The sequence below is a fragment of the Phyllostomus hastatus genome, unplaced genomic scaffold, assembly GCF_019186645.2.
Source record: "Phyllostomus hastatus isolate PE091 unplaced genomic scaffold, TTU_PhHast_1.1 phas_contig_40, whole genome shotgun sequence".
In the NCBI taxonomy this organism is placed as follows: domain Eukaryota; kingdom Metazoa; phylum Chordata; class Mammalia; order Chiroptera; family Phyllostomidae; genus Phyllostomus; species Phyllostomus hastatus.
This window is the reverse complement of record NW_025333872.1, coordinates 32556770-32569139: the sequence shown is the minus strand read 5'-3', so window position 1 is coordinate 32569139 and position 12370 is coordinate 32556770. Positions and strand designations below refer to the sequence as shown.

Below are 12370 nucleotides of genomic sequence, written 5' to 3'. Positions count from 1 at the left end.
TCGCTGTTTATGCAACACTTTTTTAGGGCTTGTTGTTTGATTAATTATTAAATAATTATTGCATCTTTCCTAGGAGTCCACACATCCTCCTCTATCAGAAATTCTGGGACTTCAGGCATATGTTTATTTGTAGATAAATAAGTTATGTTTATTTTGTGAACATGTGAGCATATATTTATTTTTCTAGGATAGAGTTTGATAGATGAATTGAACTTTGGACTTTGGGGAGCAGAGACTTGGAATCTATTACTTACTATTTACAATTGAACAAACTTCCTTTTTAAAAAGATTAATAAGTTTCTTAACTCTTTTAGGATTTGTTTCTCTTATTCTATTTAATAGGTAAGATTAGAAAACTTATTTTATTTTTAAAGTTGGGATGTCAATTTTGAAACTTTAAGTTGGGAATCCTGTTGAACCATTCAAGGGACAGAGAGAATGTAAACTGGCTGACTGGCTTTCTTTGGGAGCTTGCAAAGGAAGGTGTAGAAGTAAAAAGAACTTTCCGGTGATGTGCACGGTTTGAGCTGTTTTCCTTATGAAAGAAATAATTAAATATATTTGTTCCATCCATGCTGTTGTGAAGGGTAGGAGCTCCAGCATGGATGGAACTGGAGAGCATTCTGCTAAGTGAAATAAGCCAGGTGGTGAAAGACAAATACCATTATGACCTCACCTATAAGTGGAACCTAATCAACCAAACAAACAAAGGAGCAAAATAGAACCAGAGACACTGAAATAAAGAACAAACTGACAGTAACCAGAGGGGAGCAGGGAGGAGAATAACGGGGGAAAGAAAGAGAAGTGTTGTCAAGGAACATGTACAAAGGACCCATGGACAAAGTCAAAGGCAGGTAAGACTGAGGCTGGGGTGGGTGGGGCTGGGAAGAATGGTGGGGAGAAAGTAGAGACAACTGTGCTTGAACAACAACACAAAAACCTTACATTAGGAAAATTTGACTTGGTAGAAATGTCACAAAAGAAAACATCCTTTCTGATGTGGGGTTAAAAAAATGATTGATGAATTAAATCTTTGGTGTAACATTCATATAGAAGACAACTTGTCTTGATAAAAATAATGCTAATAAAGTTTTAAAAACAAAAAATAATTATATTTATGATAAAAGTAAACTCATTTCCTGGTTCAAAGCATAGCTAAAAGGGCTTCAAGAAACTATAAAGAAAAATATTGAGAAGAGGGTGGGACATTAAGCTCAGGAACAAGAGTTTGACCAGGGAAATTCTGTGTTGGAATTTCGGTAATGTAGTTGACAAGTTCTCATTACAACTTTTAAAAAATGAGAAATATAAATTATAATACTAAAACTACTTTGATTCTTAATAGAATGACTGCACCAATAAAGCACTGATATTAAAGAGTGGTCTTTAGTAGCCTGCCACAGGGCTCTGTTCCCAGCTGTCCTGCACAGCGATCTCTATTGGTAATGCAAATCAAGAGATTGACAGACACTTAACATACACACAGCAACATGGAGCTTGTTAGCAGAAATAGCATGAGGACTGACAAAATTAAAACTCAGAATCTCAAAATCTTAATAGGTAAGAAGGAAGAGTTAAAAAGAACAACAAATCATACTCCCTTTTCACATTAATTAAAATCACTTTTTGGTCATTTAGTACATAAGCAGGCCTATATTTTTGTTTGTTTTGTGTTTTACTTTAATGCAAGACTTTGGAGTCACATTAATTTTTGCTTCCTCAAGCAACTGTACCAGTTCTGGAGCGCTTACACCCAAATGCATTGTATGTGAGGAAAAGAAACTCTTTTATTTTCAAACTACTGTAGTTGGGTTTTATGTTACATGTGCTAAATATGATTCTTGAGATGAGATGTCAGTCATTTAATCTCCAAAGCAACCCAAAGAGGTATGTTGTATTTTTAAGCTAAGAAAAAATTTAGACACTTGCTTTAAGTTCTATAGAAAATACTGTATTTTTCCATGTATAATGCTCACTTTTTCATCCAAATATTTGAGGGGAAAATAAGGGTGTGCATTATACATGGTTAGTACTAATTCCATATCTGTATAAATGTTTTTAATTCTTTTATTTATGTTTATGCATTAAAAGTGTAACTCTAGAAGGCAATAACAATATTCATATGCAAAATAATAACCTGGAATACAATAATCAGTTTTGTTTCTAAATATAAATAAATTAAAAAATTGAATTAAAAAATTAAAATGAAAGATTTTTTTCCCTGAAAGTTTGGACCAAAAATATAGGGGCACATTACACAAGGCAAAATGCAATAACTGAAAAACCTCACGTTTGGGCTCAACTCTACCTAATGCCAGAGCTCCAGTCCTCCTCACACTGCCGTGGAGTCGGGCCTGTACCTGGTGAAGGGCAGGAGCTGTGGAGTCAGGTCATGGCCAGCTCTGCAAAGACCAGCTGTGCAACCAGTATCCTGGTCTCTAAAATGCAACTGCTAATAATGTCTAGCTCATTTGGTGTTAAAGAGTGTGTACCATGCATTAGGCACCAAGCTAGGCAAAGGGGAACAACAACAAACAAAACATTGATTTTTTTCCTGCCTTAATAGAACTTACATTCACTGCAGAGTGGCAATTAAACTGTGCAATATGTCAGACTAGGGAAGTATAATGGAGAAAACTAAAGCTGGGAATGGTGTGAGGGTTTTGAGCAGGGCAGGTATGACTTCCTTAAAATCATATAGTGAGGAAACTGCTCACCAAGAAAAAAACATTTGAGCAAAGACCTAACAGGAATGAACGAGTGGGCCAGGGGATACCTGAGGGAAGGGCTGTCCATACGGAGGCGTAGAAAGGGCAAAGCCCTGAGACAGGAGTGTATGGGCAGTTTCCAAGAATGAGTAGGGTACTGTGGCTGCAGTGCTGTAGAGGAGGGAGAGGGAAGTAGGGGATGAGGCAAAGAGGATATCTAAAAGAAAACAGGCCACCCTGTTGGGGTAAACTGTAGGTTTGGCAAAAGTAAAAAAAGGAGCAAGGTTAAAAGGTGTCGGTGGTGGCAGGATATGCTGATAGATAAGAGTTATGAGAGAAAGACACAAGTCAGTGGTGCTCCAAGGTTTGGGGGCAATGGTTTCCTGATGATAAAAAAAAACACCAAGCATTGCATATGAATCTGGAGTTCAAAGGTGAGGTCTGTACTGCAGGTATAAAATTGGGAGTCCTCAGTGTATAGATGATGTTTACAGACAGAAGACTAGGTGAAATCACCAAGAGAGTGAGTATAGCCAGAACAGAGAGAATGCTTGACTAAGCCCAAGGACACACCAATATTTATTAGTTGGAAAAATGTGGAAGAACCAGCTAAGGATATTTAGATAGAATGCAGTCATGAAGAGTAGAACCAGAGAGTGTGGCATCCTAGAGCCAAGTGAGCTGAATGTTTCAAGGAGGGAGGGATAAGTTGTGTGAAGTGTTGGAACATGTGTAAAGGACACATGGGACAAAGCCAAAGAGGGTAGGATCAAGGGTAAGAGGTGGGGATAGCTGAGGTAGGGGGAACTGGAGGGAGAAATGGAGACAACAGTACTTGAACAACAATAAAAAAAAAGAAAAAAACTACATTAAAGTCTTTAGCCAGACCACAAAAACAAACAAACAAACAAAAAAAAGAAACAAAGACAAAAAGATGATTACTGAGAACTGACTGAAGGATTTCGGCAACAAGATGGCACTAGTGACTTGACAGGAGCAGTTTTGGTGTGATGCTGGAGGTGAAAGCCTTTGTAAAATGTGTGTGTGTGTGTGTGTGTGTGTGTGAGAGAGAGAGAGAGAGAGAGAGATGGAGTGGGGAAAGAGACCAAGGATTAGAATCAACAAATTACAGGTAAATTTCTAGGAGTTTGATGTAGAGACAAACAGAGAAATGAAGAAATAGCCAGGAGGATATGTGGCCAAAGAGGTTCTGAAGCCCCTGAGGGCCCTGAGACCCCAGTCCTTTCCATGAAAATTTATCCACAGGGCTGCTTAAGCATCCTCACCACATGGCAGGTGACAGGCTGCAGAGTAGGTAATCTAAGAGAAGAGGCTATGACACAGACTCAGAAGTCAAACTCTGCCACTTGTATTAGTTAAGCAGATCAGCCTATTTCGTTAGGTGGGGAAGCGTTAAATAACAGAATAAAAAAATCTTGGAGGCATATGTAGGCTACCACTTTGTGCTTCCCCATGGCATCCAGTCAATTGAGTGGTATAACTGTAGCTGAAAGTTCTAGCCTCATGTCATGTGGCTAGGTCCTGCTTCTATTTTTATTATTACAATTAATGTCCAGAAATCAAAGTGTTCCTAAGATCCTCACAATATTCTAACAATATGGTGGAAGTATCAAGCAGGGGTAGATTTATTATATCTTATTTTTTTCAAAGAAAAAAGAACAAATAATGTACCAAAAACACTGCAAATGAGTTTAACTCTTTGTGTTGATTGAGAGCAAACAGTTATATCTAAAGCAGGGGTGATATCCCCTGGTTGGTTTAGCTCAGTGGATTGAGCACAGGCCTGTGAACCAAAGGGTCACAGTTGGATTCCCAGTCAGGGCACCTGCCTGGGTTGCAGGTCAGGTCCCCAGCAAGGGGTGCATGAGAAGCTACCACACATTGATGTTTCTCACCTTCTCTTTCTCCTTCCCTTCTCCTCTCTCTGAAAATAAATAAAATCTTAAAAAAAAATAAAGCAGGGGTGATGATGATGATGATGATGATAAAAATGTCAACTCTATAATGTTAATGTGAGAATGAAGTGTATGTATATTTGAGAAAGCAGTGTAAAACTGCTGTAAGGCATGTGAATATTGCTAAACCAGAGTGCATCCTGATAAGCGGTGCTTTGTTTCACATCCCCTTGGCCCAAGTCTGGTTTCAGCTGCATGGATATCCATGGCAAACTACTACTACTACCACTACTACAATGATTAATACATTTTAAATTAAGAAAAGAAAAAGTAATTCATCACACTTGAGTATGGTTATCCCGAGTCAAGCCTGTAAATATTAATACGAAAGCTGGTGGATAAATGCTTCACCTCCTACCGTTCTAGTGGACAATCTGGGAAGTCATCTGCATACTTCTCAGGAGGTGAGTGGAATTGAGCTTTTAGTTCCACAGTAGAACTTCAACAATGCGCTTTTATCTTGCACTAGTTTTCTACCATCCTTCAGGTTTCCTGGCTTTTACATCTGTTTCCCGAGAGCCAGTAACCACCTCTCTCGCAGTAGTTCAGCTTAAGACAGTAATGCAGAATGACTGTACTGAAAATCGGAATACTGCTTCTGGAGAGCTGATGCTGACGATGGCAAACCAAGGGATGAGAGGGTGGCAGTAGAGCAGTGGGAGTAATCCACCCAGGTGCAGGCAATAATGGGCTGCAGTGTCTGCAGAGATTATAAAAATTGTACTAAACTCGACAGAAAGTCAGAATGTTTTTCAAGAATCCTATGCGCCAGCAATTCTAAGTAAGGTCAGTGGTAAAATCCTCTTTCCTGCTTGGGCATATTGATCCTACCACTCTCCTTTTCCTTCCTCTGCCTCTGTTTGCTGATGTTACTTTTCAAATCAATTATAGTTGTTAAGTTGGGTATGCCATATTGGTGGTTTGAGTATTCGAATGTGGGCAGGGTGTGGGGCATGCATCTGTGTCAGGTCTTAGTTTCAACAAACAGGACATGGGCTATATGAGTGACTTTTAGCAATAAATTATTGCTATGTATATCAAACATGCTAAAAGTTTTTTGTGTAGTCCCAAATAGGGCAGCTTTAAAAGACAGAGGCACATTCTTAGGTGTTACTAAAGTCCTAAATATTCCTTTAAAGTTTTCAGGCACTTCAGAATGCTTGTGGTAAATAATGACCAAGTCAATGCTTTGCATCCATGAGTATAATTGACTTGCCCCAAGATATGCAGCAAAGCTCTAGTCAGTAAAACAGAACCTTAGAGCTACTATCTGGGGATGTGAAATTTCAGTGGGCATTAATATTTTTGTCCAAATAAAAATAGCTTTAATATTATATATATTCCATTGTGTCCTCTTTCTATTTTAGCCTAATTTATTATGTTTTTGAGAAGAATCAGTAGCTTATACTTATCTTTTTACATATTATTTTTTCTTGGATATTTAGTAGTTTTAAATGGACATTGATGTACAGTCCTGTCAATATCCAGTATTTGATAAAAGTAAAAGCATTGAAGTGTTTGGCAATTTGTTCCCAAATGTAATTAATCATTGACCTCAACATATGTCTCCCAGGAAAGTAAAGTATTACTAATTAGTGCTTTTTCTACTTTGTGCCAAGGAAATAAGAAGAACTTATATAAACTGATTATACAAAATGTGTTTTCACAACTCTTTCCATCAAAGAAGTCATGACTAAGTCTGGTCAATTTCTTTCCCACTCCTGTCTACATTGAAAATGTTGCTGTCAATAAATTAAGGTGTATTTATTACAATGTATTTCAAGCTCCTAAAACAATTAATGTGCTATATTCTTTTCTAAACTTTATAGATTCCTTTTGCTTTGTTATATATTTGTCATGTATATGTTTTATATTTAAGTATATATATTTCTTTATGGTTCATCTTATAATAATTTACTCATTGAAATCCCTTATTTAGGATTTTTTTGCCATTACTATACCAAATATTTAATTGATTTATTAAATTTCTGGCTATATATGCTAAGAGAACCAGTCTCATCACCAATCAAAATAATCTTCTGTTTAATAAAATATTTGAAAATGAAGAGACTATAAAATGCATTTAATAGAGGAGTAATCTATCTACAATAGTCATTTTCATAGCTGTGTGTGTTGCGGTAATGTGGATGGGTGAGAAAGTGGCCTTGGATAAAGCCTGGTGAGGTCCACAGACTGAGAAGAGCTATTCTTGTAGACTAATGGAAAACAATTTACAGGAATAGAATTAGGGAGTATATCAGAATGCGTGTTAAGATACTCATTAATTTATAACTCCAAAATTAAACTGGTATTGGGATCTGTCACTAGGTTGCAGAGAGCACTATTAAAAAAGCATTTCACTTGAAAATCCAAGATGTGAATTCTTTCTTGAAAGTATCAAGTCATTTTGTTCAGAGCTGTTGAATGCTAATGAGGGCCCTACATTCAGAGGCCATGTAAATATATAGTTGCCCACTCTGGGCCAGAGTTTCTAGTTGGCAGGCATAGACATAAACTTTTAGATACAGATTAGAATGAAGTTTTTTAAGGTCTCTATATTAAAAAATAATCTGTCTTCTACTTTCACATTGCTTTGAGGAGTGGGGAAAGTGGATCCACTTTAAAACGGAATCAGGGCAGACGTTTCAGAGGAACTGCATGGTGTGGCTTATTCTTGAACCTTTGGAATGTTTCAAAGCAGAGTTGTCTACCAAACAACTGTTTGTAAAGCTAACAGGAAAGCAGACCTCCTGATTATGAACACTGATAATTAAAGACATTCTTAAAGTCAGTGAACAGCTAAAGAATAACTTAGCTGATTAACATCAACAGAAATTCCTTCCTTCTATTTATGTAATTATTTCCCCTCCTTTCCTATATAAAGTCCTTGCCTCAACCCCATAATCGGGACATTATTTGGGTTTCTGTCTGAATCAGAGCTTCCTGAATAGTTGTTTCTTGATGTCAAATAAATGCTTGTTGCCTCTCACTTTGGCTTATTATCACTATTTCCTTAATGATCTGTGCATGTGTGGGGTTTTCCCACACCAAGCAATTCTGTGACACCAACTTGGTGTCCCACAAATTTAAATAAATTCTGCCACTATCTACCTGGAGATAGCATCAGATTCCCCTGCTTAAGGGCTCACTCCCACACTGCCTGTTCTCCTTCAGATGCCAGTTGCAAGTCCAGGTTGTTACTTGTACTTCTGATCAAAGGGCTATAAATTGGGGGTTCCCTTAACCCCCTCCCTGGGTTTGATTAATTTGCTAGAGTGGCTTGCCGAACTCAGAAAAAAATATGTCACTTACTAGATTTTGGGATTATAAATGAATATAACTCAGGATCAGTCACATAGAAGAGATGCATAAGGTAAGCCCTCTGAAACCCTTCTTTTTTGAAAAATTTATGGACATATTTAGTAGGCATGATTGATGACATCATTGGCCATGGATTCAACCTCCAATCCACTGGGCTTGTGTGAGAGCTCAGACTCCTGCCTCCCCTCCCTGGAGGTGGGGTGGGGTGGGGTGTGCTAAAAGTTCCAATCCACTAATCAAGTAGTTGATTCCCCTCGAAAGCAGATATCATCTTTAGGGGCTTTCCAGATGTGACACTTAGATGTGGCTGAAGGTGGTAGTTATGATTAACAAGGCATCTTTTCTGCTCTTACCACTTCAGAATTTTAAGGGTTTTCTGAACTCTGGGCCAGAAACCAATATATTTTTTATTATAAATCACAATATCACAGTATCGTTGTCATGGATGATGATTAATGGTTCCTGAGCCCAGCTTGGTTCAGGTGTACAATTTCATTGTGGAATTTGGGAGTTGAGTTCCTGGAGTCAAATATGAACATCCTCTGTAGGTCCCTCCCTAGTAAATTGCTGGCCCTCACCTGTCCCAGCACTAGCTTTCCCCTTGGTACTCTTTCCTGCTGATTCTGGATATGGATCCAGAATACAGAGAATCAGAAAGCTAATGTATGAGAACTAACATAAAGCTTACTTAATGTCTTTCAAAAACATGATCTTCACTCTCCAATTACTCTCCCAGTATTTCTGGACTCCTTCACCATGGTGTCAGGGCCAGTTGAAGGGCATGATCTTTCTAGTGAATCAAACAAGATCCCAGTGAATAGGCTGGGCAATAAATGTCAGCAGCCTGGGGTAGTTGACACCAAGCTTACCCCCTCAAATATCAACTGTTCTGTTTCTTGTCCTCTAGGTAAAACATAAATTTTTCTTTTTATACACAGGGATACCAGCTGGGGCTCTGATGCAGATTCTTGTTTAACCTGTCTTCTGTCACGTGCTGGTGTAGGTTTATTGGTTTATGGGTAAATATTTTGTTTTTCTTTTAAATTGCATCCTTTAATGCAAAGCCTCCGGGCATAGTGACTTGAGAAAAAATATAAACCAATTTTTAAAGCATGGACTCAACGTTTTCATGCAATTTATAGTGGTATTTTATTTACTTTGGATCTGCTAGCATAAGAAAACATTTATCCTACCTCTTGAGATCTGAAGGAATAAAAACAAGATAACTTCTGTTCAAAAATATTTCTCTCCAATTTCTGTAATAATTCTAAATCAATATTAATTTTAGATAGCAATAAAGCATAAAAAGCATTTATTTGAGCAAAATGAGTTGCAGCCCAGGAGACACAGATTTATGTAGTAACCTAAATTTTGGTCCACTGCGACAAAGGCGAGGCTTCCTTTCATAGCATGAATTCCTGCTCAGATTCCCAATTAGGTCTGTTTTATGTAAATGAGTTATCCAAATTGTATAGTTCTGATTGGTTGGCATACATGCAAATGAGGATACAATTCGTGCCATTCTGATTGGATGGGGCAGGTCTCAGTCAGCTGAGTCAGATGGCATAGACAAGCAGAGCATAGTGATAAAATCTAAGAATTCAGTCCATGATTGTTCCTGGTATATAAAATACTTGAGATGCTGTCATCAAATGGCTGCTAGTCTTTTACTATTTATAAAATTTGAGCCCTCTGAGATCATGGGGAGTCCATCTCAGCAAGTAAATTTCTTCTCAACCTTCACATCAAATGACTTTTTCTTCTTGGGGTCCACATAATAAATGTATTGAGTTTGTCTTTTCAAGAAAAATTTCATTCTTTTATTTTTTCTGTTTTATTTTCTTTTCTCTTTTTGTAACTTATGAGCAGCCTGTTTCAGCTGTACCACATTATAATTCAACATCCATATTCACTACAGCATACTCACCACTAAAGGTATAGTTTGAAAATATTTATTGAGCATCTAATATATGTGTTCATTATCCACCTCCTCCCCAAAGTGAGGAATAACTTGATGATTGAATCTGTGTCTCCAGACTCCAGCAATGCACAATCTCACAAGGAAGTCACAGATAAAACCAATTCATATGAAGGGAAGTTCTACAATATAGGTACAAAAACTATATAAGGTAAACAGGGGAAAATAACATTAATTCAGCCTATGGAGTACTGCAATTTAGAAACTTTCATTGGAAAAATAATTTTGTCTTTGTTTCTTAGCAGGTACAAAATTATAATGTCCAAAAGTAGCTCAGGTAGCCCTGAATCTTCCTCATTTTGACTGCTGTGGTCTGTTGGTTGTGATTGCAGCCCCTCCCAGCCTTCCAATCTTTTGATGAAGTCATGGAAAATGTTTAGTTGTTCTCTGGTTCCTTCATGTTGCCTGGGGGAGAAGCAGGGCTGCCAGTACTCACTCTACTACCATCCCTGCTATCTGTCTCTGTTCTGTAGCCATTACGGCCAGAGGAACACCAACAAGTTTGCCGATCTTCTTACTTCAAAGAGGACAGGAAGTCTTTCAAGTGCTGATAGTTCAAACCCATTTAGAAGCCTTTTTGTTATTATTTTCAGTCCTCTCAAAGACAGGGAGGTGGCAGGGCGAAGAAACAGACCCATGTCCCACTTGGATTACTCACTCTCCAATTCTCCTTTTACTTCCTAGCTCACAAGGTTTTTAGCTTATGTGAGCCGGTGGGGGTATTGCTAGGGAAGAACCGGGGGAAAAGAAAAACTTGTCTTTCTAAACTACATTTACTTTCAAATCTTTTCAGTCTTAATACTTAGACCTTGCCTTTTGAACTAAAAAGCTAAGAAGAGTTGCTGTCTTTGTTCCTAAATTCTAATCTGTTAACTAAATCTGGGCTAAATAGAAGTTTCAAGACTCAAATTACAAAGGGATGACTCCACAGTAGGAAAAAAAGGATAAATTCTCCCTGTGGAAAAGAAAGAATATTTTATATTTTCATTTTGCCACATGTAGTGAAAGAAACTGAGGCTCAGAGACATCAATAAAATTGAATTCACAGAGTTAGAATTGAAACCTACATCTCTTTGAATTCAATCCCCAAGTTATATAGAAGATATCATGCTGTCTTCTCAGTAAGTCATTAAATATCATCTGCTCTCCGTTTCCTCCTTTCTAAAGTGAAAAGCTTGGAATAGATGAATTCTAAGTCTCATTATAGTTGTAAATGTGTTTCTTAGGTTGAAAAATTTCAGAACCACCTAGGTGACAGATAAAAAATGTATGTGTATTCTTGCCTTCATATGATTTCGTAAGGCTTCTCCTAAGAAAGAACATAAATGTGGATCCTATACTAGGTTGCAGAGATCTACGCATTGATTGGAGCAAAGTAAACATTCTATTTCTTAACAAATACTGGCAATGGGACTGGTAGTTACTCAAATGATTTTATGTTCATATGAGCGATATTTACTATTTTTTATCTTTACATTTAAGCTTGGTGATGCCAAAACTTTTTAATCAAACCAGTAACTTAAATAAGATTCACTCTACTATTATTCTTGATGTAATCTAATGACTTTTTATCTGCATTTTAATATGGCAATCTCCTTAATATTGGCATTAACTTTGACTTTCCCCCACTGATTATTTCCCCAAGAGTGTGATCTTCAAATTCTTGCCCAGTATCCAACACTGCAGCTCCACTTGTTTGCGATCCTCCATCTTAACAGCACCATTTACACCTGCCACATACTGACAGTTTGAGTTACTTCCAGGCAATGGAATGTGAAAACTCTGATTTATAATGTCTGTCTGTCTAGAACAGACCTGTCACTGCTTTGTAAGAAGCCCTGCTCCAACTTTTTCCCCAAATGATTCTGAAACTTGAGCAGTAGTATTTATTAAAGAGATTAAAAAATGGCTCAGGTACATTCTCTGGGGTAGCCTTTCTTTTGGGGATTATTGACCTTGACTATGTCCTTTACCTAGCATGTGAAATTAGGATATTCACTCTCTATTGTCTCATTCATCATTTTACTAGGAGAAAAAAGAAACAAAAACAAACTAGAGTTTTCTAAAGACTATCATTTCTTCTTTTCTGCTATACTTTATATTTAGAAACTTACTAAAAGTCCCAAATATAGTTAACATTTTTATCAATTAGCTAAATGACAGAAACACCTGTTTGAACCTGAAAAGCTAAGTAGAGTACCTAAATACATCAGAGAAGTCTATTTTTATAAGTTGAATTCATTTTTATAAGTTGAAGGGTAACATATGTTTGAGTTAAGGAATAAACCAACAATTCTAGTATTTTTTCAAGCCCATTTAATTTCAGAAAAGGAAAAGCAGATGAGATTCAAATTCTGGGACACAGCACATTTTATTTATTTACTTAT

The 12370-nt window shown here is 37.2% G+C and overlaps 1 pseudogene; it reads left to right on the top strand.

Annotated features, from left to right (window-relative positions):
- The window catches only part of LOC123821802, a 98253-nt pseudogene extending 92918 nt beyond the window's left edge, over window positions 1-5335 (top strand).
- Window positions 5336-12370: the final 7035 nt, after the last annotated feature.